At 42.7% G+C, this 27,894-nt stretch overlaps 1 protein-coding gene across 1 annotated transcript in view; it reads right to left on the bottom strand.

The window, feature by feature from the left end:
• The window catches only part of DLGAP4 (DLG associated protein 4), a 554,791-nt gene that overhangs the window by 345,365 nt on the left and 181,532 nt on the right, over positions 1–27,894 (bottom strand). The gene's annotated exons all lie outside the window — the stretch shown is intronic.

The following is a 27,894-nucleotide window of genomic DNA, read 5'->3' as shown; positions in this document are numbered from 1 at the left end:
GCCAGTGTGGCAAGCTAATTAGCAGATGGAGATTTCCTCCACACCCATTTCTTCCCTGGAACTGTCTTAAGCACTGTTAATGGCTCTACTGTAAGGAGAGGCCTTTGATCCCCCTGCTGGGGAGCATGGTAATTAACCTGCCCCAGCAGGACGGAAAATGGCCTGGAATCTGATTATGAGCTGAGCCAGGAAATATGACTATTCCTAAAGTGCCATGAGGAGTGTAAGTATACACCAGGGGTGCAGGTTTACTACAGATTGTTACTTTGCTGCACCCTGTAGCCCTACGTGGTACAAAATTGTACTTTAGGGCAGAATTTGCCTATAATCTTTAATACAATGTAAACACAACAGATCTTAAGTAAGCACTGAAGACCTACACTATGAAGAGCCACTCACATTATCAGACATATCAGTGGACTGTACCTATCATTGAAGTGCCCCTTCTGTGACAGGGTACTTCTATGCAGACACCAGGATGTGCAAGATGGTAGTCTCATACATGCAGCCCACACATGTGAAAACGCGTGTGCGCTTGTGTTAACAGGTAACCAGCCCAAAGCCTTTTACCCTAGCTGCACAGCTGTGTTAATGGGTAACCTGCCCAAAGCCTTTTACCCTAGCTGTGCAGCAGTGGCCTTATATTCAAAGACAGACACTGGCAGCGAGCACTCTTTCTCTACTTAACATGAATATACAGTGAGTGAGACTCATGGTAGTGAGACTGGCTGCATTGGTAATGCATTGGTTTCGCCCATGTGATGAATAAAGTACTGTTTTTATCTATTATCATCCGGGAGAAGGAAAGAGCTCCCTGAGAAATAACACTGGATAATGTGGTGCAGCGGCCAGAGCTGCTGACTAGAGGGCTGAGGATCCTGGTTCAAGTCTCGGTGCCGGATGCAAAATCCTGTGATTCCATGCAAATCGCTTAATCTCCTTAGTGATAAACTGTTATATAAATATGCTGTTAGAGAAAAAAGCGTAAAGAGGCAAAACTGTATGGAAAAAAAATTCAACCAAAGCGTATGTTAACAGTATTTCGGCAACGGGAAACTGATAAGAGAAGCAGACGAGGAACAAGCATTGGAAAATATGCTGCAGCCAATAGAAATGGAAGAAAAGTAAGTAGCATGCAGAGGAAACAATGAGAAGCCGGGAAAGAGAAGAGGTGGGATCGACGTTTCTTTCAAGTTTATATTAAACACAATAGATTTCTCAAGCACAGCGCAAGCGATATGCAGGTGAAACCTAAAACCTGACTTTTCAGCTGAGAAGAGAAATATACATGGGCTATGGGAGGTTGAGTGTTCCCTACAGGATATAAACCTTAAATACAAAGAAATCTCAAAATGGTATAAAATGCTGGTAGAGGCAGAGGATAAGTAACTCCCCCCATCAACCCATATTTGGAATCAAACCCCACTTGGCGGTAACATTGAAGATCTTTACAAACCATCTCTGAAGTTGATGTATAAATACATTAAGCCGGCTAATCTTAAGAAGAACCACTTTTTTGTTATTAATAGATTGTAGTATACTACTGCCAGGATTGCAAAGTTTGCCCCTCTCTAAAATCCGAAATGTCCAAGATGTGACCTGTCCCAGGCCAATGACTTACACATCTTCTTTGAGTGTCCCCAACTTGCACCTTTTTGGAGTGGAATTGAGGAAGCTTTAAGTGGGATTTTTAAAGAAGAAATCTGCCTAAATATTACTACGGTGTTGTTTGGGGATGATAGTACATTGAGTAAGAAATTGAGCCACATCCACAGAGGTCTACTGTACCTGATTCTAATCGCCCGACAGGAGATTTGTTTGAAATGGAGAGACCTTTGCCCCCAAAGCCTCAGCAATGGGTTAGAGCTGCCTTTTTAGTGGCCAGACTGGACCAGCATAGTAGCATCTTGGACGATAGTTTAAATATCTGGGAGGCCTTCGCCCATTGGTGCAGAGGTTTGGGCTTTCTGTGATACCTGTCGGTCCTATGATTACACAAAGTCACGAACAAAGTGGCTGGTCCGGTTTGGGACCAAAGTGAATGCAGTGGCCGTTTGGCGCATAGTTTGGTTAAGCGGCTATTCAAGAAGTGCAGACACTTTTGGTGAGATGAGGACTTAAAAAAAAGGAAAAAAAACCCTAAAATCTGGGTAGTTAAATGCCAAAGGTTCAGGGGGGGCTAAATGTGGACAACGCATTTGCTAACACCCTCCAATTAACCTTTTAACACTCCTCCTACAACTGGCTTGAACATGCTACTGCTTACTATAATAAAATGCCCAATTACTCCATGACCAAATTAAGCTGTCTGAGAATTAATTAAAATACTCATGAGGGTAGCAGATGATTGGGTAAGGACACAGAGTGGAAGAATACATAATCCACTATGACCTTTTGGATAGATGGTTAAGAAAAGACTGCAAAAAAAGAACAACTGAGAAATTGTTAAACTGAAAGTGCCAAAATACACTGAACCTAAGATAACCTTCCAAATATCCCAGCACGCATACCAGAACAAAAACCACGAAGAAGAAGCAGATTATGAGCTGCCGAGTACAGGAGAACCAAAGTTTGGGGATCACAAACAATCTGTTTTTTGTCCCCCAGAATGATGAATAACCATGCATTTCCACAATTACTTGGTACTGTTCCACTATCTTTTCTGCTCACATTTACCATGTACTCTGAGTAAGTTGTAAATGGGAGAGGGTCAGTTAGCAGTACAGGGGTTAAGGGCTGAGAATTCCATTCTTCCTTCGTGGTGTCGGTAGGGCCTAGTTGTGTCACTGCCTCCATGTGACTTTACAGGATGTGTTTCGGCACCTGGAAACATTTTGTCTGGTGTTCTTCCTTGCATTGATTTCAGATGCATGAACACTGGACCACATGTTAACACCCCTCAAAGAAATAAAAATGACCAATAAACTGGAAACTGGAACTAAAAAACATCTTCTTCTGGGCATTGTGGAGAAAGCATTTACAGAATAACACACCAGCTCTAATACACAAATATTCACAGTGAAACCCTCACAGAGGTCAGAGAAATATCCCAACAAAACGGATTCTCCCGTAAGAAATCACAGGAACCTGCAGGCAAACCAATGGCAATGGTGGAAATATGAGGTTAATCAATAAGAAAAGAAAAGAATTGGAGAAGCCCTGATAAAATACTTAACAAGGTGCTCAAAAACATGTGGCAGAAAAATACAAAAAACACAGATATGTTCTTTGTCATACAATTGGTACAATCAGTTTACTTCCTAACTACAACTTAGAAAGGTGGGGATGATCTCGACCCAAATTCCATCTATGGAAAGAGTATTTTTTTAGTAAAACATTTTTGCATCATTATGCGTCAAGAAATCAACAAAGTTCCTGACTTACATATATTCAGGGCCGTTTCTAGGTGTTTTGCCGCCCTAGGCGAGATTTGAAAAATGCCGCCCCCTCCCTTTTATTACCATCACTCTCTCCCCCTGTCATCCAGGCTGGAGAGGCACACCCTCTACTGCCAAACCCTTCTATGTTACTCTTATTTACTATCAGGAAACACAATCACAAGTCCTGCAAACGACCTCAACGAAAGGCCCAGGTCAGACCGTTATGGTAGCCATACACTCCCAGAACTATGTACACGATGCCCAATAGAGCCTTGTCTTTAAATACAACCGAGGCGTCAAGTGCAACTTGTTTTCAAAACCAGAAACAACTTAACCCTCCGCCAAGCACGCATGTACACATGCAACACCCACATACGAAATGCAATATTATTTTTGCCTACTGCCAGCAATCCCACCAATCAAAAGCAAAAAACATTTATTGCCCTAATAAAGTGCCTACCAATTGACACTTCTAGGAGGAGATGCGTTGGGGGTCTCTAACAAAAGAAAAAATAAACATTTGGTGATGTAGAGCGACATTATAAAGAAACACCCTCTTCTTTCAACAGTTTTTTTTTCTGTGCAGCGCTTTTTGTAACAGCCCCTCGCTGCAGATAATTAGTAATACAACCCAACTCAGTAGTGTTAATTTTGTCAGCTGAGGAAAGACTGGGTTAAATTTATGAAAAATTGCAAAATTTGTATCTGCATATTATCGTGAACTTTTGGGGAAACTGCAAAATTAGGAGGAATTCTGCAAAACCGGCACTTTGTGCTATATTGTGTGCTAAAAATCAGTGCAAAAACAAATGCTGCAAACAGCGGCTTCTCGCATTTTGGCCATTTGCGTTGTTCCCATACATGCACTCGTGCAAAATAAATGTTTGCGAATTTGGTAGAAGGAAGAACAGTATTACTGCAGTAATTACTATCGTAACATGGTCTTATGCGACCTCTCATAAAGGCACTCTAGCTTACTTTCATTCTTCCAAGTATACCCATTCCAACAGACACATTGCACTCATTCAACTCATTCATCCAATAATTCATTCTCACATTAAAAATGCTTGTGTGCTCAATCCTACCCGAGCCTCTTCCCTTACAGGAGGTGCTCTTGAACTATCGCAGGTGCAGGTGCAGCTGACCTTTGACCCTTGGTAGGTGACCTTGAACAGATTCTGGAAGGGCTTCTTTTTATGTCTTCTAGACCTTGGCCCAGGACGAGGCCTCTGCCCTGATGCAGCCGCACTCTGCCAGCTTCTGTCTTTGCTGCACTCCTGGTTGAGGGGTCGTCACTCGTGATTGCTGCATGTTGGAGTGTGGTGTATTGTCTTTCAGTTTCATGTTCCTGCTCTGCTCCCTCAAGGACGTCCTCCTGTGATGCCCTTGTGCGGCCTCGTCGTCCTACATATATGATCCTGGGCGAGGGCCTCAATCCTGGCCTCATAAAATACTCCTAGTCTGCACTGTCTCAGGTAGGCACATGGCGCATCGCGGAACACACACAGCTTCATATAAAGGACCTACTGGTTATACGTCTTCAGAGGCTGTTTATGAATTTATGGTGATGAGAAAAGCCTCTTGCGCCGTGCTCTTTGTTATTTTACTACGTCATCTAATGCAATGCTCCCCAAAAGCAGCTCAAGGCCGCCTACCAAGTATTTTTTTTCAGTTTTATATAGCCGAACTCCACTCGAAGGCATAAGAGGGCTCTACATGAGTACCAGTTGGGTTACAGACGAACACATTAATTTTTAGGCACGGGAAGATTAAGTGATTTGCCCAGAATCACACGGTGTTGCTCACCCCTTGACTGGAGACAGGAAACCATCCAACAATTTTTTTTAAAAAAGATTACTTGTATGATTGAAGTTATGCATATGCTATAATGCTTTTTTATCTTTTGTGTAAAATGATGTATCAATTTTATCAAATGTGATTATAATATGTATTAAATCTGTATTTTGATATGTACAAACAATAGTGTAACATATTTTTTCTTTTTGTGGTTTAGCCACCCTCTATGTGCTAGCTGGTTCTAAAAATTTGCCTGGGTATTTTATTCACATATGCTATTTGCCCTGACCCAGGAAATCGAACTGTATCAGGGGGTCCTTGTTGTCTCGCATATTGCTCACCCCTGGCAATACTCGAACCCAGTTCCCCAGCTTTAAAATCAGCCGCTCTAGTTGTTTAGCCACATCCTCTCCAGGTGACCCCTGAAATGAATGTCCCTCACCACTGTCCGGGGCTCTCAATGCTACGTCATGCTATCTTGAGCGTATGACTGGAAGTTTAGACACCGGTGGGAGAAAGCACCCCCAGGGGCAGTGTAAAGTATTAGGATGGGACGGGAGGTGAGCAGGGCAGGGTCCTGGGGGCCTCTGATGTGTTTGTTTATTTTGTTGTAGCCCTTCCTAGGGAGAGCTCATCCGCCCCCCGCAAGTGGAGGATTGTTTGAGCGCCATGAGACCCCTGCAGGTCAGTGTGGCGCACAAGTGACCTTCTGGACAGTTCTTAGGTGCGGCGCCCAACGCCCATAGGGCTCAAAGGGCTTCAGCGCCCCCCCCCTCCTCGCAGCTTAAGTAACAGGGCACAAAAAAATTAACACCCAGCTCTGTGGGCACTCGGTTTGATGCAGAATCGTATATTTAGAAACGTTTAAAATGCGTCTTGTGTTTCCTTGCAAGAGGCAGCGGCCGATGTCTAGGAACAATAGATTCATAATAACTCTGAGATTAAACATCAGTACCTCTTGTTGCTGCGGCTGTTATCGCCTCCTTTTTCCATCTTCACACACAAGGCACAAAGAGAGCCTGATCAAGAACTAAGCAGAAGATCCTGGCTCGGATAGCTGTCACTTGCCCTGAAGAATCTTAGAGGCTGTGTGATCTGGTGGAAGGCCGGCGGCGCAAACTTGATTTTTGTAAGTGGTATCGTATTCAGTAGCAGCAAGTGGCTTTTTTCTTTCGTCGTAGGTTCAAATGAAAAAAATGTTTCCCCCTTTTGCCCCCCTAACCCTTTTGCCGCCATAGGCAGCCGCCTAGTCTTGCCTAATGGCAGAAACGGCCCTGCATATATTTCACAAATGAGCTGCATTAGGTTACTACCGAAACACACAGTATCAATGACCGTATATTCTCCTTGCAGACTGCGATCGGAAAATATGTAAAGTACCAAAACACATTTGATCAAAACTGGCATCCATCACACAATCAGGGCTTAACACCTTGGGTGCGGCTGGAATCCCGCGCCGGTGCTGGGCATTCCGATCGCGGGCATGGTCATGACGGCTCCCAGCCGTCATGAGCACACACCCACCGTGACTCATGACGGCTGGGAGCCGTCATGAGCACCGAAGGGATTAATTTGAGCCAGTTGTTTCTGGTATTTCGCGACGGCACTTAATTGACAACACTGGTACTCATGAAAGTCTGCCACATTGTGGCACTGTTTGTCGAGCACAACAGCAGTTGTCTGTTAATTTAACATGCATTAAAATGACTAACAACTGTCTCTCAAGCAATTCTTATAACTCTGGATAATCTGTGGGGATATTTACAAGGAAGTGGTGGAGCGCGTCGTTAGCCTCCTTGGCTTAACAATACGCTCCACCACTTCGGAAAAGCAAGACTGCCCCATATTTACAAGAATGTGGTGCAGCCTTGTGATTCCCCATGCGATGGCGCTAACTTAGCGCCAACGCAGGCACCCTTGCACCAGAGCGCAAGGGTGTCTGTGTGCAGAGGAGGATTGGTTGTGTAGGAAGGTGTCCCTTCCTGCACATAAACAATCCTAATATGCCATTTTGTAACTTTAATGTGTGCTGCTTCATGCAGCACACATGAAAGTTTCAAAATTGAATTTTTTTAAAGGTTTGTTTATGTACAGGAAGGGACACCTTCCTGTACATAAACAAACCATGGCATTTTGCTTTTTCTATGTGTGCTGCACAAGACAGCACACATGGAAACAGCAAAAACGAGGAAAAATTATCCCTTTCTCCTTGTTATGCCAACTTAAGATCACGGTTTTCCTGGTCTTAATTTTGGCGCTGCCTCCTATGCATGCCACTCTTGTACATAGGGTCAGTGTCAAATACAATGGGTGTTGCGGTGGAACGCCCACCTCAAAACCCACTGCACTGCTAAACATAGCGTGAAAGGGTGCCTTATATACAAGGCCGCGTTAAGCCTCGTTAAGTGGCTTAATGCTGCCTTGTACATAAGGCAAGGCCCCTATCGCCAAGGGAACGTCACAAAAAATGGCGTTCCCATGGCGATAGGGACTTGTACATATACCCCTAAATTGTCACACTTGGAGGAGTGTGATGCTTAGTAGTTGTGTTGGTAGTGCCATTAGCAGCGCAAGCAGGGGTGATGGGTGGTGCAAGCTGCAGTGGCATCCTGACAAGGGCCCTGGCACTTATTTTTTCACATATTAAGCTCTGCACAACCTTAAACTAGATAAGGCTGTAGAGGAGTAAAATATAGCATAATACAACCAATGAATGCCTGGTTGAGCTGCATAGTGAAACCAAATTCAAATTACGTCCTTCAAACAAAACTGAGGATCACACAAATGTATAGACTGATTTTTTGTTTATTTCTATATCAATAACTTGCCGCCAGCAATAAAGGAATTCCAGGAAGCAGGCGGATGACTAAGAAATCAAATGTCTCTTGAATGAGGAATTGTTTTTATTTGTTCATGATTTCAATATAGTGCTGTTCTTACCTCTCATTGTGTCAATGTGCTTTTGAGTTACTGAAAAAGAGACCTAGGACTCTAAACTGCATCAAAAGATGTAAGCAGCAACAAAATTAACAATTTCAAACATAAGAAACATGGAAGGCGAATGATAGACACTGGAGTGTGAGGTGGTAGAGAAAAGTGTAAGAGGTAGGAGAGACATATTATACTGCACCTCAGAACAAAATCTCCAGCACAATCTAAAACTACTACACTAGCACTATGGTATTCAAGGAAAAATAAAATCAAAGCACAAAGAAAGCCTTTGTTTTTCTCTGTGCGTAGATGCATTCAAGTCTCAATAAAACATTCCAAGAAAACCTATTCCATATAGTTTATAAGGGCCAGTGAAATTAATCGATTTTGCAGCCGTGGCGTTTTACGTATAATTATGGATCAGCCCCATTTGCCACATAATTCATCATCTGGCGCACAATCTGCACATTTTAGAAAAGAAAATGTTTGATTCTAGTTCACAAGGATCAAACATTACTAAAACGTGGTGACAGTTGTCCTGTGTAGCAGACGGGTCTTCGTAAGGTTAACACAAGCCATCTCTCAGTTGATTATCGCTGTAAACTGGTACTAATAAGGTAAAATATTTTCCCAGACACTGTTACCATGTTAAAGATTACAAAAATAATAAATGTGTCACATTACTCCGCATAATTTCCCCTTTCTCGCCACATAATTCTGTAATCTCAACCACATATGTTGGCCATACCCTGCCGCATAATTGCAGTGACTCTGACTTTATGCCACCAAGAAGCAACTAGCATAGTTCAGGTTCACCAACAGGATTAATGTGAAGACGGTTTAACAGCATCATTTGTATATTTGGTTTTTTTTGGTTTCTTTTTTCGATCCTATGGGACTAAAGAGGTTTCATGCAGAGAAAAAGGAAACGTGCAGAATTCGTCTGGTGAAACCTATCAAAGGAGGAGGGGAAACAAGCACACCATTGCCTCACACCACTGGAAAGAGGAACATTTGTGGGAGCATCATTGGAATGTATGCAGAGGTATTCAGGGAGCAATGAAGGGGTGGACTCTCACAAAAAGGTAGCATCCTGTAGATATTTCCAACAAGGTTTCAACTCTCTGCGGGGAAAGGGAACATGGAAAAACAAAATTGCAAACAGCGTGCACTCTGCACTGGCATTTCAAAACACAGCAGGCACGGTTCCCTAGTAAACTCTTTTATTTTTTGGCTTTGCTTCTCTTTTGTTGCTGCGGTCCTGCTGACTGTGCCAGGGTTATGCTTTCATCTAACTCTCCGGGAATATAAAGTGCTTTCAAAAGATAAACTACAGACTTCAGGATAGGCCAGGATCTTGATGGGGACACCTGCTGGACAAACTGGGCACAACATGTAATCAGACTGATGTAATAATTGCATGAAAGCTTTGGAAGTCCAATAATTACATCCAGCCTGAACCAGTCAGGAGCCCTTAGAGGGGAGCAGGGACAGGCAGCAAAATATGTTATGCCAGTCGCCACATCTGGGGGAATTTTTCATATATCCCATTCCAGAAAAGTTGGGTAAGAGCAGTGGATAACTGAATGCCTATAATAACTGCAATATCGAGTCAATTATATCTGGGAGGTCTTACGGAAGACTTAAGTCATGGTGGAAACTGAAACAAAACTCACATGGAAGATGAATTCAAACCTCTTCGTGCCCATTCTTGCTTTTTTAGTTCATGGGATTTCCTGGGCTGTTTAGGGTCCTTGACCACTCAAGTGCTTGACATGTTATTACAGGTTTGTTGGTAGGTGGCAGGATTTTTGATGTCTGAGAGTATGTGCATGGAAAGGACACCTCGAGTCCTTCGGGCATTCTTACTGAAGCATGGAGAGCTTTTAACCTGTGGCCTGGGTACATGTGCCTGCCACTCGCCTTCATTCCCACAGCCTCTGATCTCTTCCCATGGATCAAAGCAGCTATAGTGCAAGGGACTATTATGCAGGAGATGCGAATATTTACTATGTTGTTTTTCCAAAGTACAGTGACAAGGGAGGCAATATTGTATGGTTTGATTGTAGTGTGTACTCTGTAGGTAACACCGTCGTTATATTTTCATTTTCCAAGTTTGTATAGCGCTTGAATCACCCTCAAAGGGGTATCTAGGCACTCGTGGACAGACGTGAATATACTGGTAATATGGAACATCTAGATAGCTAATTGATTAAATACTCTGCTTAAAAATGTCCCTGCTGAAGTAATGTAAAATGTTTAAATATAGCATTGATTAAGACAATGGAGCTTTCTTGTACAATAGATTTCCTAGCATTGCAATAATGTATAATGCGGAAGATTATGACGTCTTTAATACAGCCTTGTGTACATCTTGTACATGCCAAGGGTATCTCTCTGTGGAGGTGGTATCTGCATAAATTAGTCTGTTGCTCCTTATGTATGGAGGCAAACATTTTAAAGGTCAAAACTCTAAAGATGTAATATGTTCATTAAAGAACTTGGTGAGTGATGATAACTGCATACAGAGTCCATAGATGTGGTCCCTTTATAAACATGCATATATTATAAAAAAAGATAAAATACTTTCTGATCGAGTTTACCTACGGAAGCTCGTAGATATGGGCTCATTTCTATTAAAACACCCTTCATTTTATGTATCATATGTTCAACTCAAGATACTGTGACAGGGACTCAAGGGGGGACTTCAAAAGTAAGTACAAGAACATGTCTGTGCCTTCATAAATAATGAACATTTGTGACTGTTACTCACTGTTCCAGGAGGTGTCATATGAGTGATCCAGAACAGTTAGCATCCTGTGGTGTTATCAGTTACCTCTGGCAAATGAGCAGGACACAGGGTGAGAACTTTATTGCAAATGGAGGCCCACTTAATTTTGACACTGGGCACAACGAATCCTTGAGGACGGAGTCAGTGAGAACACAAGAGAATATGTTTAGTTGATCTTGGTACTTAAGAATGTAGGTTAGGGTGGCTACCTTATTCCAGTTGTAGTCTTGGTTTCCTTTAAGTAAAGTAATTAGATTAACACATCTGATAGCAATGATTTGTGGGTTAACGATTCAGGATTGGCGTCAGTGCCCATCATGAAATAGGTAGAGGTGGCCAGTGTAATGGTGGGTCAGACTTTGATGATGTCCACGCAGGGCTATGAGAATCCAACTAGGTCAGGTTTCTCTCGTCAAACCTTCCATTGATGAAAGCAGTGTTGTACGCAATGGAGAGTTCAGTATTTAGGCTTCACTTCTATGACTACATCACACCAGTTGTACGATCCAGGAGCTTTCAAACCACATGTAATCCCAGTATGAAACAGGAGTCCCGGAGTAATAAGGAATCCACTCTCTACTTCTATATCCTCTTCGCTGCTGATGACAAGCTCAGCTCGTCATCAGCCACGGTGGTCGTGTGCTGATGACGAGCTGAGCTCGTCATGTAATACGGCTCTTTGAATTTTGCCGCACACAGCGGGAAAAGCCGCCGCAGCGATGCGGCTAAACTCTTTACAATTGTCATATCAAGTAACTCAATAGAGTATTAGTAAAAAAAGAGATTATTCTGCAACGAGCTTCAAGTTCCCGCTACTTCTCTGCTAGACCTCACAGTTGTGGAGATCTCTTCCAGTCTTTAGGTTGCATCAACAAAGAACTATTCTGTAAACCCAAAGGCTTTTAACTGCAGTAAAACTTGAGCACTCTTATGGTAAAGTGCACTTCTACATAAGCCATGTAATTCTAGTATGGTTTTACAATTACATGTTCGTCAAACCATTCCTGTTTTCTGTTATCAGGTCTCACCCAGACCCCTTGTATAATAATGTTCTTTGTAGAGCACTTCAAGTTTAACATGCTCCGCGGCAATAATGTTCCCTGAAAATCACTCTCCTGCGAGCACCATGTAAAAACCCTAATATAATATAAATAAAATCCTAGGTGTGAAACAATGTACCTTAACCATTTCTCAAGTTCTTCAAATGTGAAGGTGTCCTACTGCACGTTACAGGTTTTTTTCCATCTGAATAGGGAGACCTCGAGGTTGATCAATTGGATTTTGACAAAATGTTGACACCTCACAAAGTTGGTACATTTTTTAAACTAGCAAGTGACAAATCCAGTAAAAGTATCCATTAAATGAGAAAAGAAACCTACATTTTCCAGACAAAATACCCCACAAAACAAAAAAAGGTTTCTGCAGAAAGAAATCTCAAACAAAACGTTTCACAAGCAAAGCTGACACATTTTTCCACTTTATGAAATTCCAAAGTTTGTCGGTTTCACAAAAAAATGCCAACTAGATTTTAATGTTGATCTTTTGATACAGATTAAACTTCCCGGGCACTTCAACATCTCATTTTGTGCCAGGTGTTGAGTGGTTTTATGGTAGCCCATCATACAATCAGTAGCAATATCTAGATGGATTCCACATTATAATGTGCCTGTCTTAACTGAATTTAGGAGAAGAATGTTGACTTCATATATTTAGCGGAGCACATTCTAACACATCCTTAAACTTGAGGGTAAGATTACCATCACTTTCATTCTATTTAGAGAAAATTCTCCAACATTTCTGACATGGTTGGCAAACTTCCTAGGTGCCTTTTGGAATGTGACTAGAGCCCCTATTTTACTGCCATTAAGCTTTCACCTCAAACAGTTGCCCAGGTGGTGTTGTCAATTAACAATAATGTACAACTTGATTATGTCTTCAGAGACTGCTTTACAATGTAACATACTACATATATGGGCAGACCATGTGATCATGGCCCGTAAAGGTTTTGGCTGGGTCACTGGAAAATGGATAGAAAGAATTTAAACAGGTTGCCTTCAATTCCCCTAAATAGGAGAGTAGAAATTTCATTGTAGGGCCCTTAGTGTTTATAAGGTAAATGGCACACTAGGGTAGGAAGAGGGGGAATGTGGAAGCTTGCCCACCTACAGAAAAGAAATCTGATTGCTCTGAGGGTCACTGTGGTACCTACGGCTCATATCGTATGATAGGTTTGTGTCAAATGACCAAATCAAACCTCCTCTTCCAAGATATGTAGTCACACATTTTAGGGTGCCCATAATGCATTTGAAGACATTGCGGCCAACAAGGAGGTGTATGTGGAAGGGCTTTTGTATGATAATAATGCAAGTTACATGTAAGACAGGCCTGATAAAAACATGACTGTGTTTAACATCTGAGGTGTGCATTGGTATAGGCCTAAGAGAGTGGACTAATGAAATGGTAATGCTAATAAATGTTTATTTGATCGCTGTGATTTCATTTTAGATACTCCATATTTCTGGCACTTGCAACATATGGTACAGAAAAAGAAAAGCTTCCACTTCTCTGGTGCACCAGTTGTAACCCCAGACGCAACAGAACATTATCCTGTATGCATTCATCTTGTAAGGAGAAATGAAAAAGTAACATTAGGTTCTGGTGCTTCTCCATGCGTCTGTAAAAGAGCGTTGTTTGCACAATTTTGCAGGGTTGGATCACTAGTTTCCCCTCCTAACTCTACGACATCATTGGTGACAAAGGTGTATAGACCACAGGTGCAGAGACTTTGGTCAGGCACATGGACAGGTTTCTAAGTGGAGATGTTGAAAAACTGAGTTCCACCTGGTGACCCAACAATAGCATATGGTATGTGGTCACACTCAGCAGCGGTTGGTGGTGAGAGTAGATGCCGGGCGGTGGTGTGAGGAGGGGGAGAGGCAGGGTGGTGGGTAGTAAACTATGGATTATGGCCGATTACAGGTAAGTAAATATATAAATAAATAAAACAAATTTTGTTGCGCGCACTGCATCCCCAAATGCGATGCAGTGCGCGCAATAAATCAGCCGTAATCCATAGTTTACTACCCCCCACTCTGCCTCTCCCCCTCCTCCTCCCCATGCCACTGCCTGGCAGCTACTCCCACCACCGACTGCTACTGGTCACTCTATACATGGCTTGGCATTCTATCAGGTTAGTAAACTGATACATGCACGAAGGCTGGTGGCTAACAAAACTACATGCAGTTTGGTAGGGAGTACACTAAAAGTTTAGAGATCTGTGAAGAAAAATGATTAGAATCTTTTAAACATTTGCCCTAACTTCTATATTATCTGCTGATTTATTTATAATACTCGAAATCATTTTGATACACCAGTTATGTAGACACGTGTTGCATAGGAAGTAAAAATGTAATGGTTAATATTAACCCCTGTGTGAACATATTACCTCATGCAAACAGGAGGGGTCTCGATTTTGTCATCACCATCAGATAAGAGAGTTTCTGGGAGGATTGACCCATAACACCCGTCGCCTGACAGATAAAGAGTTGCTAGAGTAGAAGTGGGAGACACCTGCCCGCAAGGCCGGACTGGCTATAGAAGGCACCTGGCATTTTCCCGGTCGGCCAGAAGGGTGGGGGACGATTTTGGACCGGTTGGGGTCGTTTTTTAGTTACTGGGGGGGCACTTTTGCAATATCAGCCCCCCCGTAACAAAAGTGCAGCAGCAGTGTTTCCCACCAACAACCCCCCTCCCCAACACCCCCCCCCCCCCCCCCCCCCACACACACCTTCCTGGCTGGTTCTACGTAATTGCCAAGACTGGTACAAATTCCCAGTCCGGCCCTGCCTGCCTGATCTCTTCTTCTCTATAAAGGTTATATTGTCTTTTGGTGAAAAGGAGATCTACTAGGTGCGACCCCAAAAATATTGGGGTAATCATGACAGAGTGGTCCATTTGCAAACAAGGCCGGACTGGCCACCCGGGAAAGCGGGCAATTCCCCGGGAGGCTGGAGCCCCAGGAGGCCGGTATTGACACTTGGAGGCCTGGTTCAGCCTCTCGGAATGGTGGTGCTCATTACCGATCCCAGCCGCAACTTGAAAGAGTTGCTTTTATTCTAGCACACATTAGGACGTCTCCCATGCGGGCTGAATTTTTTGTTTTTGCCAGGGCTGTTTTAGGTTTCCAGTCCGGCCCAGCTTGCAAAGCCCCAAACAGACAACAATATAAGCTCTACCAAGAGCTAGCCATATAAATGAACGAAATCAGGTAGAACATCGTGAAAAGGAGGTGGTCATTTTTCTTTGCTATAAATATAGGGGACAATGGAAAGTGCCAAGTGGACCATAAGACTAACATCTCATACATTACTGGATCACCAGTGCCCCACTCTCCATGTAAGGTAGGAATGCATGAGGGTAACTTCTCAGTAATGTTCCCTCTCTGTGCTACCACCTTGGAGAGACGTGGATGACCCTCAGAGAGACCTCGAGCGCGGCATTCCATTGGCTGCACTGGGCACAGCGTGAGGTCACGCCCTCCGCCCAACCAGAATCCCCGGGACATAAAGCATCGGCTATCGGCGGGCACGCTTGTAAGCATGTGTCTGTTCTTGTTCTGTGGATTAATGGCTTAAGATACCACAGATAAACCGCGCAATGGGAGAACATTCCGTGCGCCTCGCCCCCGCGGCATCGCTCAGCAGCGGAGTTTATTCAGCAGTTGAGGATGAGGAAACGTATGCACAAGGTTTCATTCCCTTTCCTCATGGTGAACAAGCCTTTAGCAAAAGAACAATCCATTTGAATAGACAATTGTACCGGCATTGCCTTTGTCATGCGTGCCTTCGCGACCAGAAGTGACAAATGCTGTTCTGTTGATTCACATGGCTCTGGGAACAAATGCACCCCCTGTAGAGATCTTTGCTTGACCCCATCTCAGCAGGTTCAAATCGCAGCAGGTTATCTAAACGTTTTAGCTTCTTGAGTAGAAAAGTAAGTACTCTTAAGTTAGGTAATAATAACATTTGTATATAGCGATCAAGAAAGGTCTTGGGATGAAAACGTGTTTTACAAATGCACATTTAATGCTGTCTTCGAACAGTCGATTACTAGCCTCTGGACCACAGTCTCAGATCAAGTGAAGTCCGTAGCACAATCGATCAGGTGTTAATGGCGCAAAGATGTGGTCCAAGCACCAGGGGCACTGGGCACGGACACCCTCCGGTGCTTGCACCAGAGGAATTCCCGTTTTTTTAATGTTCAGGTCATGCTTCTGGGGAAGGCTGACCGCAAAAGCCTAAAACTGTTTTTTTTATGCGTGACAATTGGAGCACGTTGCATAGCTGCCAAGGTTTCAGATTGCTATGTGTGACAGTTTCATAATTTCAGAGAAATTATGAGTGACATTTTAACGACTATGAGTGACACAATCTTGCGCGCAAAAGCACGCTATGAAGAATGGGGTAATGTAAATATCAGAAGTTACACCCATTTCAGTTACAGCAGTAAGAAATCATGATTAAATGGCTTCCTTTTATGAGACTCATGCCTAACTTAATATAATTAAAATTGAACAAATATCACAAACCTAATTTGCAACATATTGAATGAATGCTCTGAACTGTTGCTCAGGAACTCTTTTTTTTGCAGGTGTCTGTTTTTTTAGGCTTGTGCTTCTGTGTGGTGAATGCTACAAGCGTGCACAAGACACACAGCTATGGAAAACCACGCCATTTGGCAGTGAGATAGTGCAGACCTTCTGCTTGCACATCAGTGTATTTATTCCCTGCCTGAAAATGAGTTCATCTGCCCAGCCCAGCACTCGCAGATAGTGACACCAGCGAACACACCAGATAGCTGTCACAGACCTAGTGCTGCCTCTCTGATGATGTATGTGCAGCCGCTCTGACTGTCATTTGTTGCACCGACTGGAAACACCAGTCCACTGTGACTGCGCTACGGCTAGCACAAAAAAATAAACAAATATCAACAAGCAGGCACTCACTTACTTTACTTGTTGAGTGGCAATTGCAGGCGGCAGGCCACCTCGTCGTTAGAGCAGCAACGACTCCTGGTCGAGCAAACGCCGGCCAGCATAATTCTGAGGCTCAGGTGGCCTGGCTGCACAGGCGTGCATTGGAAAGTTGGCGGGTCGACCCCGGTCACGGCATGGTCAAAGATACCGCAGCACAACGCGGTGCAAGCAGCGCTGATATTTCCACTGCAGCTCCTGCCAGGCGCCAACGCGGGCGGCAACAGGAAGTCCCACCTAGTGTGGATCTAAAATTGAAACTGACCTGAGACGCACAAACACTTATTCTCACTTCAGTCATGATCATGATCTATTAGAAAGCCAGCGGCCGGCAGGGCGGGTGAATACTGGAAGAATTACTTGTTAATTTGTAGCACTAGCAGCTAGACTTGCAGACTGTGAGCCAGCTTGTCACTCTGGGAGCAGGGCACGGTGAGCTGCAATTCCGGCTTTATTTTTGAGCTCATTATGTGAATCATTAGTAGCGCTGCAGCTCCACCTCGACAGCAGAGATGCCATTATGCGTGACTTACCATTTCAGTGCGGTGATGCAGACCACCACACTGAAATGCGTTAGTCTAACGCCTGATGCGGATTACCCCTAAGAGCCAATAGTCTTCCTGTCTCCCCGGTGCCAATCTCAAAGGCAAACAAGAAGATTTGTTGATTTTTGTGAATAGTATTGAAATATGGCAGAAAGAGAGGGAGTAAACCCCAATTTCCTCTCACTTCCCATGGTGAATATCTGCACTATTTGGGTTCTGGGTCAGCTGCCACCATGGAAATGTACCAACTCTGGGAATTTCTGAAACCTAGAGATTCAGGAAAATGCAGAGTGGTCGGTGTGGTTTGCGTTGATGTCAGCACATATATTATCAGGAATGCCCTGTAAACATCAACTTACATGAGTCAAAAAAGTCTATTTTCCCTAATGTATGTGACAGAAACCCGGGCACTTACAGCTACTGACAAAAAGTCACTTCCCTTCAGTTCCATAATCTTCCTGGTCAGAAGGCCACTGTGGCTTCCACCACTCTTTGCCACGGCCAGCACTACCAATGACTCCAAGCCATTACACTGCTACAAGTGTTACAATTCAAACAGTGTGAAGCCCCCAAAACTATCAGAATGGCTTGGGCGGCAGGTATTGCTAGTTTTTAATGCATATTGTACTAATAAACAAGTGTTGGTCTGGTCATCTTAGAATTAACAAATAGCACCGCCATATTGCACCTTTTACAAGAATGGGTGACGACCACCAGAAACCACAGGCTCAAATTAAGCACTGGAGTGGAGCCTCTGTGTGTGATGGATATCTTGGTGAGTGGTAATGGCTTTTGAAGTCGACGGGTAATGATGGGGTGCATTACTTCTTTTTATAATCTGCAATCATTGTTTGCATTACCCATTGGGTTATGTTTGGTATCCATATGAGGTACATTCCTTGGGCTGGACTGGTGAAGCTGTTGCTTCACTTTTGCCAGTAGATAAGAGACAATGTGGCCCCTTTCGACAGGAGAAATTAAGTTATGTCTTCATATTTTCTATTGACTTTTATAGACAACTATGTCACTTGTAGGTCGACATTTTCAGATTGTCATTAATCCTTGCTCTTGATTATTGGCTGCTTTATGATAGTAAATAAAACATTCTACTTGGCCATCGATCTGCCTCTGATTCTTGTCTTTGAAGCCCTTTCTACAGAGGACTCCTAGATGTAAGGACATTTGGAGATGCAAGAGAATTCCTAAAGGAGAATAAAATCCACTAAAATGTACTTTTTCCAGCTCATTGTCTAAGACTCTGCATTGTTTCCTGATATCCTATTCCATGTTGAAACAGAACATTTGACTTCTGATGTTCACATAGTGAGGGGTCTCTTCCATGCTGGAGATGCAGAGACTAAAGAACGGTATACAACCTTAAGCACGCATCTTTTAGCACGCACTACCATTACCACGCATCTGTTACAACGCATACCATTACAACACATAGCGCTTTGAGGCGATCTGACTTAGGGAATGGCTAGTGAATAGGTTAATTTACTATCCAATAACCTTCCCTAGTGTCCACGGGGACTGGTGTTGGAATAGTAAATTAAACTATTCACTATCCAGCACCCAAAGCACTATGCGTTGTAAAGGTATCGCGTTGTAAAAAATGCGTGGTAATGGTATGCGTGGTAAAAGTGTGCGTGCTAACATCATACATCCCTAAAAAACATGATAGAGAAGCATTGATTTGGGAAATTATTTTGTGTGTACAGGGGATAAGTCCTCAACATTCATTTCCTATTGTGAAACAATGAAGGGGTATACTGCTGAATCTGTTTATTTTTCCTGTAGAAAACACAGGGACACAATTTTGGAAGTAGCCAAGGTCATCATCACATTTCCTTTATTTTGGGTAAATAAAACCATAAAATGTACAGTAAAAAAAGAAATAGAAATGGAATAAAGTGAGCAAATTTATTGTGTAAAACTATGTTGTGTGGGAAATTTCGGTCCAACAATACAAACCTCCTCCTCATTTTTTTAACGATCCATAATATTATAAAACAACATTATAAAAGAGGTTCATATAAAACATCCCAGAGCTAAAATGATTTACAAAGAGGACAAGCGAACTCCTAGATAAAAGGGTGCAGAACCAATCATAAAAACAATTGAGGCAGTCCATTAAGTATACATGAAAGTGCTATTTTAAAAAGTATTCAACCTAAGTACCATATTGGTGACAGGTATCTAATAATTTAATACACCACACAGTCTTGGGTGCTGGTTTTACATGTTCTAAGAGCTGTATGGTGGTCCCTAACCCCAAGAATCGACACAGATTTGATATGTCTCCCTTTTTCATCCAGAAATGGGTAAAAGAAGCCAACGGTAATATGCCCAATCTGAATTTAACATAAAGTGCACGTTTAGCAGGATTGGGAATCATATTCAGGTATAGCTCATACTGAGGTACACATTTGAACATCAGGAAGGACCTACCGGGTACTAGGAGAAACAACAGAAAGTTTTACACCTAATACATAATTCCAGTAGGATGTTTTCAGCTTCTCCCGAGCACCTTTGGCTAATGCAAAGGGCTGTGTCCAGAAACTTTCCAGACCTAACTTGAATACCACATTTTTAATATGGGCAAGCCAGGCGACCTTCCCAGCATGGTGGTCATCTGCTATGATTCTAATACAATCCCTATATAGATCTAGATCCTCCTTGGTCCAGAACCATAGACAATATTGGATAGGTCTCAACATAGCAATGTCAGAAGTCAATGTTAGGTTTAGGTCAAATCTAATAGGCAGAGTTGGTGCACTGGTGGGGATTCTCAAGAGGGTCTTAATAATGGCATGTTCAGCTTTTTCAAGGGTGTTAAGATTACAACGCCCCCATTAACAGCCCCACCCATAGCCACACCCCAGGCTTGAATCTTATCTATCTCCAAAGGAGGGGAGATAGCGAAAGTGGGTGGTTTAAGCTGTGGTCTAGAAAAAGTATTACATTTGTCCACGAGAATATATAGACCATAAGGAGTCTTCGATAGTAACAAAGTGTCATCTGCGAAAAGGAGAAACAGTATTTTCTAATCCTTCGCCTTTAGGGAGTCATTTACACAGTTTAAGAGATAGGGGATGCAGCCATTTATGTACAAGAGAAAAAGTGTGGGGCCAAAATACACCGTTATCTAACACCACTCCGGATTGTAATGTCTTCTGTCATTTCCCCGCAGGATCCCACCTAACCCTCGCAAAATTTTCCATGTATAAAGCCGGCATCAGGGACAGTAGTCCACGCAGTATCCCGATCTTGCACAGAGCCACACAAAGTTTTGCCCTAGGAACAAGATCGAACACAGCTTGAAGATGCACAAAGACTACATACAGCAACCCCCTGCCAATGTCTACTACCTTCCACTTGATGGGCAGATATCGGACCATTTGGTCTATGGTGTTAATGTTAGATCTAAATCTCGCCTGTAAGTGAGATAAAACTTTGTCTTGGGTAATCCAGTCTCATAGCCTAGATAAGATTTGCATGCTGTAGTCTTTCTGGATGTTGGCAATCAGACTTAGTGGTCTATAATTTCCTGGCGTAGATTTATCACCCTTTTTATAATTAGGGATTATTTATGCTCTGTTCCAATACCTCGGGATCGGTGCCCCAGCCAACTATGCGTTTGACAAGGAATTTATGTAGAGTCCTCAGATCTGGGTTACATTCTGGTAAAAATCTGATGGGATTCTATCCAAGGCAGGGGCTTTATCGGATTTCTGGGCCTGGATTGCATCTAAAGTTTCATTTAGAGTGAATAACTTGATCTCCCCTCCAGGAGAATCCATAGGAAGTGATGGCAAGGTCTCGTATATCCCTCCTCCCAGTCTTGCCTCCTCATAGAGTGTTGAGAAGTGGTTCGCCCAGGCTTCTGGGGGGATATTGCAGTGTGGGCAAGATAAGTCTATATAGCCGTCATGTGTAACCAACTGCCAGAAGCGCCTGTTGTCTCTAAGCCTTACCGGCTCAAATAACGCATCCTATATGCTGGCTTTCCAATGGGATTTACTGGTATTAATAGCTCTGGTATATCCCCTTCTAGACTCAATAATGAGTGCTCTTTAGTTACTCTTTAGGGCATCTATGAGGGCCTTCCTAACGATTTTGCATGATTTGTTGCACCACTCATTTAATCTTGGTCTCTGGAATCCCCTTCCACTTTTGTAGTGCTTTGCAAACAGGTTACTAATTTTTTAAAATAAATTATCATACCTTACTGGGATCTTAGTCGGGGATGAAACATGGCACTCAAGAGTTTGCAATTCCTCTAATACAAACATATAGATTTCGATCAAGGACTAGTAATATATAAAGGTAATTTGCCTGATCGACATAAGTATTGTCAGGATAATACTTATCGAGCTGCTCAGACTGATCGTGGGAATGGTTTATGGTATAACTGGGAAGAAAGGGAGAATGGATAGGGGGCTATCCTTGTCAGTAAATGGCAAATACCAATTTTCTTAAAGGAAACAGGGCTGCTTTTTTCTATTAAGAAAATCTTAAATCAGTGGGGGCATTGGCCCCTTGGACTACTGCCTTCTCCCCTAAAGTTGCCACCCTAACTCCCAAAGGTGATAGGGTCCAAAGTAGACTCCTTACCCTTTGTGCTCCGGTTACCACCCTGATTTGAGATTGGGAAACTGATTGGTAACTGATTTGGTTTGTGAGTGAAGCTGAAGTTGCATACTAGTGATACATTCCTTACCAATTCGCAATTTAGAAGAGTGCCCAAAACATGCCTCTTCCCAACAGTGATATGATAATGGTCTGCACCCCATTTTGCATTTCAAAAACCTTTTCTGAATCATCAAAGGTGGTTAATACATTGAAAAAATGGATTTTACAGTTCCACACCCTTTTGATTTTGTGAAAATGCAAGGTTTGTGACTTCTAAATACTTTAGAATTCGGGTTAAATATTTTCTCACTGAACTGGAGGTGAGTGACCCTCTCCTCGAAGTCCAGTAGAGGCAAATGTCTTGGAGGCTGCCTGGTCCATTTAAGGGGTTTCTACTTTCGTTCCTGTGAAAGCGCGTGCATTCCTGTGAAAGCACGTTCATTCATAAAGCAAACTTGGGCTAGCTACGGCGCTTTCATTAACTGCTGGCACAAGATTAGGTCAGCAAACCCGAACACATTAAACTACCTCCTCTGGCAAGAGATTCAACAGAGGCCGAAATCACCCGCAGGCCAATATCTTGAGGAGGCTCTGACGATCACAGGCCTGTCCCCCTTATGGGACACACACTGCCTCCATTCGGCGTTCAAAAAAACGGTGTGGAAGACGCTGAAGACACTCTCCTTGCTAGAGGATAAGGCGACCTTCTCGCTCAGAGCGCATGCCTGGATGACCTTGGCCACATATAAGCACTTAGCCCCACAACATTACTTTAATCTGGGATATTCAAAAATACTAAAACAAAATTTTTTAAAGTTCAGACTTGGAGTGTTACCAACTACGCAGCAGCTTCCACCTTGGAAAAGGGAGCAGGCTTTTACTCTCTGTAGTCTGTGCAATAAGGACTCGGGCGACATCATTCATACAATCTGCACCTGCACTGAGCTGTGTCAAGAAAGGAGACAGCTGCTAAAAACTTGCTTTAATCAAAGAGGTATCAGGACAAGGAGACAAGCTGTCCTGGCATGCTTTGATCCCTCATCACCACAACTGAACACTAGGTTAGTTAAATTTCTCGAAGCAGCTCGCTTAAAAATGCCAAACTGATTGTCACTTTGTAGTCTATTGCGCTATGGGGGAAATTTTACTAAGTGATTGGATAAATCTTACAGCGGATTACAACCTCTCACAGGCAGTAAAGACAAAAACATCTGGGACATTTAAATTGTATTGACATTGAAACGTCTTTTGAAGGTCATGTTGCGACGCTCATGAGGGAGCATTCACTTTTAAATATGGAACATTTTAATATGGTTGTATTAATTGTATGCATTGCAATGGTTTTAAGTAACTATGCAAATAAAGTTTTACCTGTTACCTGTTACCTGTTACCTGTTACCTGTTACGTTCATTCATGTGAAAGCTTGGTCAGCGAAACCCATTGCTGTCCTGAGCAGCTCACTTGCCATGTTCTTGCCTTCATCATGCATAAGCAAAGTGATGTTCTTGAATCACAGGTTATGATTTCTATGAAATGCTGTTGTTTTTCACAAATCACTATGTGGAATTCTATCTAACAATGTTAAAGCATACATATACTTGAAGTGTTTTTGGAAATGTTTGTAGCCTTCCTTTCTGAATCATTTAGCAGTATTTAATTTTTTGTTTTGGGGGAACTGACTGGAAGCTTTGGTTTGGATCTTAGCCACTTACTATACATCTTAACCAAGGTAGCACAGAAATAGATTATTAATAAAGACAGAGACAATTTCATTTGTTGACACTAAAAGGTTTCCATACTAAGGATTTGCACTGGTGTTGGCACGGCACACTGAGATGCAAAGCAGTGATCTAAATTGTTTATCGATATGCACGGCCTCCACTGAAAAAGAGTTGCCATTCTTCCAGAAGACAATAGTTAAGTCAATGATGTCCAGACAATCGGTCTTTCAAACTTCTTGTTGGGCATTATTAGCATAGGTCCCTTACTTCTGACTGTCTTTTCAAGTTTTTTTTTTATATCAAGCGCTACAAACATTTTGTATATTAACTTATGCAGGAATATGAGGAGAGATCATGTTTCTATCCTTCTGAGAAATACCCTTCTTTGTCGACAGACCATTGCTAATTCTATTGAACTGAGCAGCAGGTTGGGAGTGAAGGCGATGCAACTGGATCATGGTCCTACCTCGTTAATGTGCAATCCTTGAGGATCTTAAATCTCTCTAAGATCGAAACTTTACAGTGAAGGTCTCTATTGAACAACAAACTCCTCTTCGGAGTTCGATCTGCACACGTTTCCTTATGCCATATTCGACTCCAGGCCACTGTGAACTTAGTAAGAGAATGTGTAGGGCTAAGGGTGAATGTCTGGAACTAGTTTGGGAAGGATTACTCAACAGCCTGTGAAAAGAGACAGCTGAAAATGTGTTGCAAGTACCAGCAAGAATGGGGACAGATTACTGGAGGTCGGATTCAAGCAGCGTCTATGCTGAATCAATGCTAAAGTAGCTTGAACAAGCTGCAAGGGGCACTGAACTATGAAGGACAGGTCCATTAAGAAAAGATAAGCCAGTAAATCTAGTATATGTAGTAAATTCTCAAGAAAAGATATTGAACTGCAAGGACTTGATTGCTAAAATATGACCATGTTGTAGATTATGGTTAGCTTTGCAGATACAAAGGAAAATGAGGAGCGAGGCCTGGACGAACGGGAACCATAGGGGTCGGTTAAGCAAGATAGGACCACATATGTATCCTTGACCTCAATACGACTCTAGCTATGGTGTAGATTTTGGTATTTTTCACTAGATGGTGGTGCTCCCACGCTTTGAAGTCTAAAAGAGAGGTTCAGTTAAAATAGAGGGAAATAGATTGCAATCGCCAGATGTATGTTTTCCTTCCTTACTTTGTGTCCTGCGTGGTACACACTTTGTCCACTGTCACTGGATAGACTCCCTCAGTCTGCACTGTTGTCAGAGAAGAAAATCAACTCTTTCTTCACTCTAAATTGTCGGACACTGAAAGGGGCTTATTCAAAATATTCTGTAGGCAGATAGGGAAAGGGGCTCCTTCTATTGCTGGATAAAGAAGAGCTTTCTGAGTCTAAATGGCCAGGGACATAGCCTGGCCAGAAAGATTGGGAAGGGGGGATTGAGCATCAGATTTACAGACCATGACACTGGCAAATAATGTTAGCACCTTGGCTGCTTGAGATAATCTTCTGCTGTGCTGGACCATAATGGAAATGGGTGTGGTAATGACGAGCTCAGCTCATCATGAGCACACGAGCACCGTGCCTCATGACAAGCTGAGCTTGTCATGAGCACGGAAGGGGTTAAAATACATTGTATGACAAGCAGGGTGCATGAGAGGGGCATAAGAGGCAATGGAAAGAGAGGAATACGGATTATTAGGAGTACTAAATAAGAGAAATACAATATTTTATAAAATCTACCTTTTAGGGCTTTCAAAACAGAGATGAGAGAGAGTGTGTGTGTTTGTCGGTGTGTGTATGCAAAAATCACAGGTGAAATTCGCCTCACCATACCTGACTGAAAGCACTTCGACTCAACTATTTATCTGAAAATAAATTTAATAGAAGGGTGTGACACCCCAAATACCCCCCTAAAGCTATGCTTCTGTAAATTGCGCTAATGCTGAAATCCTTATAGCGGGGAGTCCTTTCTGACAACTGTCTGCCGGTCATCAGACCAAATGAACAACCACTTCACTAACAATCTATAGCATGAAGAACTTATGAATGTGGTACAACAATAGCCTTTCTATTTACTACCAAATGAATATTTGGGTTAAAACATGAATGATTAGATCACGCTATTGATCAAAAAAGGGGCTTTACACTGAACTATGGAACCCTATCATCAAAATTAAAGAACAGTTCTGAATGACTTTGTTGACAAAATCTGAAAACAGATCTTTTCAAGAGGCATTCCCATCCCCTACTGAAGCTCCAGTGTCTAACCTTTTCCTCCTTCATGAGTGACATGGCCTTGAAAAATATAGAGTGAGCGATACACGCTACCGGTCTCCGACATGGATGGTAGGGTTTCTGTGGAAACGTACATCCCGAACTGCAAGGCTCATCCAGCTCAGGGCTGAGCTTTACAAATAATTTCTAAAAACGTATCACTGTCTACAGTCCGACTGAGATCCCTCAACCTCTGGTGTGCTATTTGGTGGCCTGAGAAGGCATGTAGTAAATCTGTCATAGGCATTTTGTGCCTGACAACATAACTAGAACTTAACATACATACCCCAGAAAGATTTGATTGAGAGTTAGAACTTAGTACAACCCAATAGGTGACAGAATTGTTCCTCTAACAAGATAGTGGAATCGAAGCGTTAAAGTCGATTTACAATGAACAATTGATTTGAATTAAAAATGTATAACAGAGTGAAGGCTGAGTGAACTGTTAGTTCCACAATCTGCTCGAAGGTGAGTAGATACAGAGCTGTAACACAACAATAGGGTATGCTGAGGGAGATGATTTTTAGAAAGTCACTTTGTTGGAAAGCCAGGATCATGGTGGATATTGCAACTAAGGTAAAGGCTTGGTCTTACTGGAAGGCACCATTTGTTTGTAGTTCTGGTTCCATTAAATTGTGTAAAAAAAGACTTGGAAGAAGCAAGGTGGCCCACCAGTTGCCGATTCCTTTGTGTAAATACACAGGCCTGGGAGCTGCCTCTCCCCGGGGTTCTTCATAACCCCTCTGGTCATAAAGAGACTAGGAACAGTAGAGTAGCCACCACAATCACTGTAGTTAACCCTGTATCACATTCTCCCTGATCTTGTTTCAGAGGTCCTTTGTATCTATAAAGAAGAAGAGCAAATCATCTGGATGAGCCCCACACAGTGAGTGCACACAGTGTAAACGCAGGTAAAGAAAGGTTTCTGAGAGGTGATGAAGGTGACCATCCCAGGAGTGATCTTGGAATGCAGATATGAGGTGTGAAGTCTTGGACAGCTTCAATTCCCACTGCGCACCACTGGCATTCTGTTTTTATAGCTACCCTGGCTGCCACCTGGGCTTACTTTCAGACCCCGGGTCTCACAAAACCGGACACACTCTAGTCCCAACAAAGTTCATCCAAGTAAGACCGGGGTAGTTTAATGTATGGTTTATAAAGAGAAAACATTTTTTTTTTCATTTTGGGACTGGCTAGAGTGATTAAGTAATAATCTGTTCCTTTAAATAAGGAGGAGTGTGTGACTCATAGCTACACTGCAATACTGGTGCTGTGTGGTATGATTTCCAAGGTCTATTGAAGCTCCCCAATGGAGGATGCCTTCTGCATGATATTCTAAATATGAGAAAATTATGATTTATGTTTTCTATATTCCTGAAGAACTATATAACCTTCTGGGTTCTCTTCTTATTGGATAGAGGATGCTCCAACGAACCCTAAAGCATCCGTAGACTGTATCCCCCAATACAACCAACAGCGTCTCCGCTGCTGAGCTTGTTGGTCACTGGACACTCTGCTCTTCCCATGTACTGTCCTCTCTCCCTGCTGCAACCCATGTCTTGCTCCACATCAACTATTCTGCCAATCTGGCTGACTCCGCCCCACCTCTCCTATCATCACTATGGATTTCACTCTCAACCCAACTCTATTCCGACTATCACCCCTTGGTCAAATTACAATTGCATTCCCAACACTAACTTCTCTCATCAGGTCTCCTCAGCAATACACCACCCTGTGCAGTATAGCAGACTGTTGCTTTGCAGCTAGGTTTGCACGAAAGGAATCAACATAAA

This window comes from Lissotriton vulgaris, chromosome 7 (genome assembly GCF_964263255.1).
Source record: "Lissotriton vulgaris chromosome 7, aLisVul1.2, whole genome shotgun sequence".
Lineage (NCBI taxonomy): Eukaryota > Metazoa > Chordata > Amphibia > Caudata > Salamandridae > Lissotriton > Lissotriton vulgaris.
This window is presented reverse-complemented; position numbering and strand designations above follow the sequence as displayed.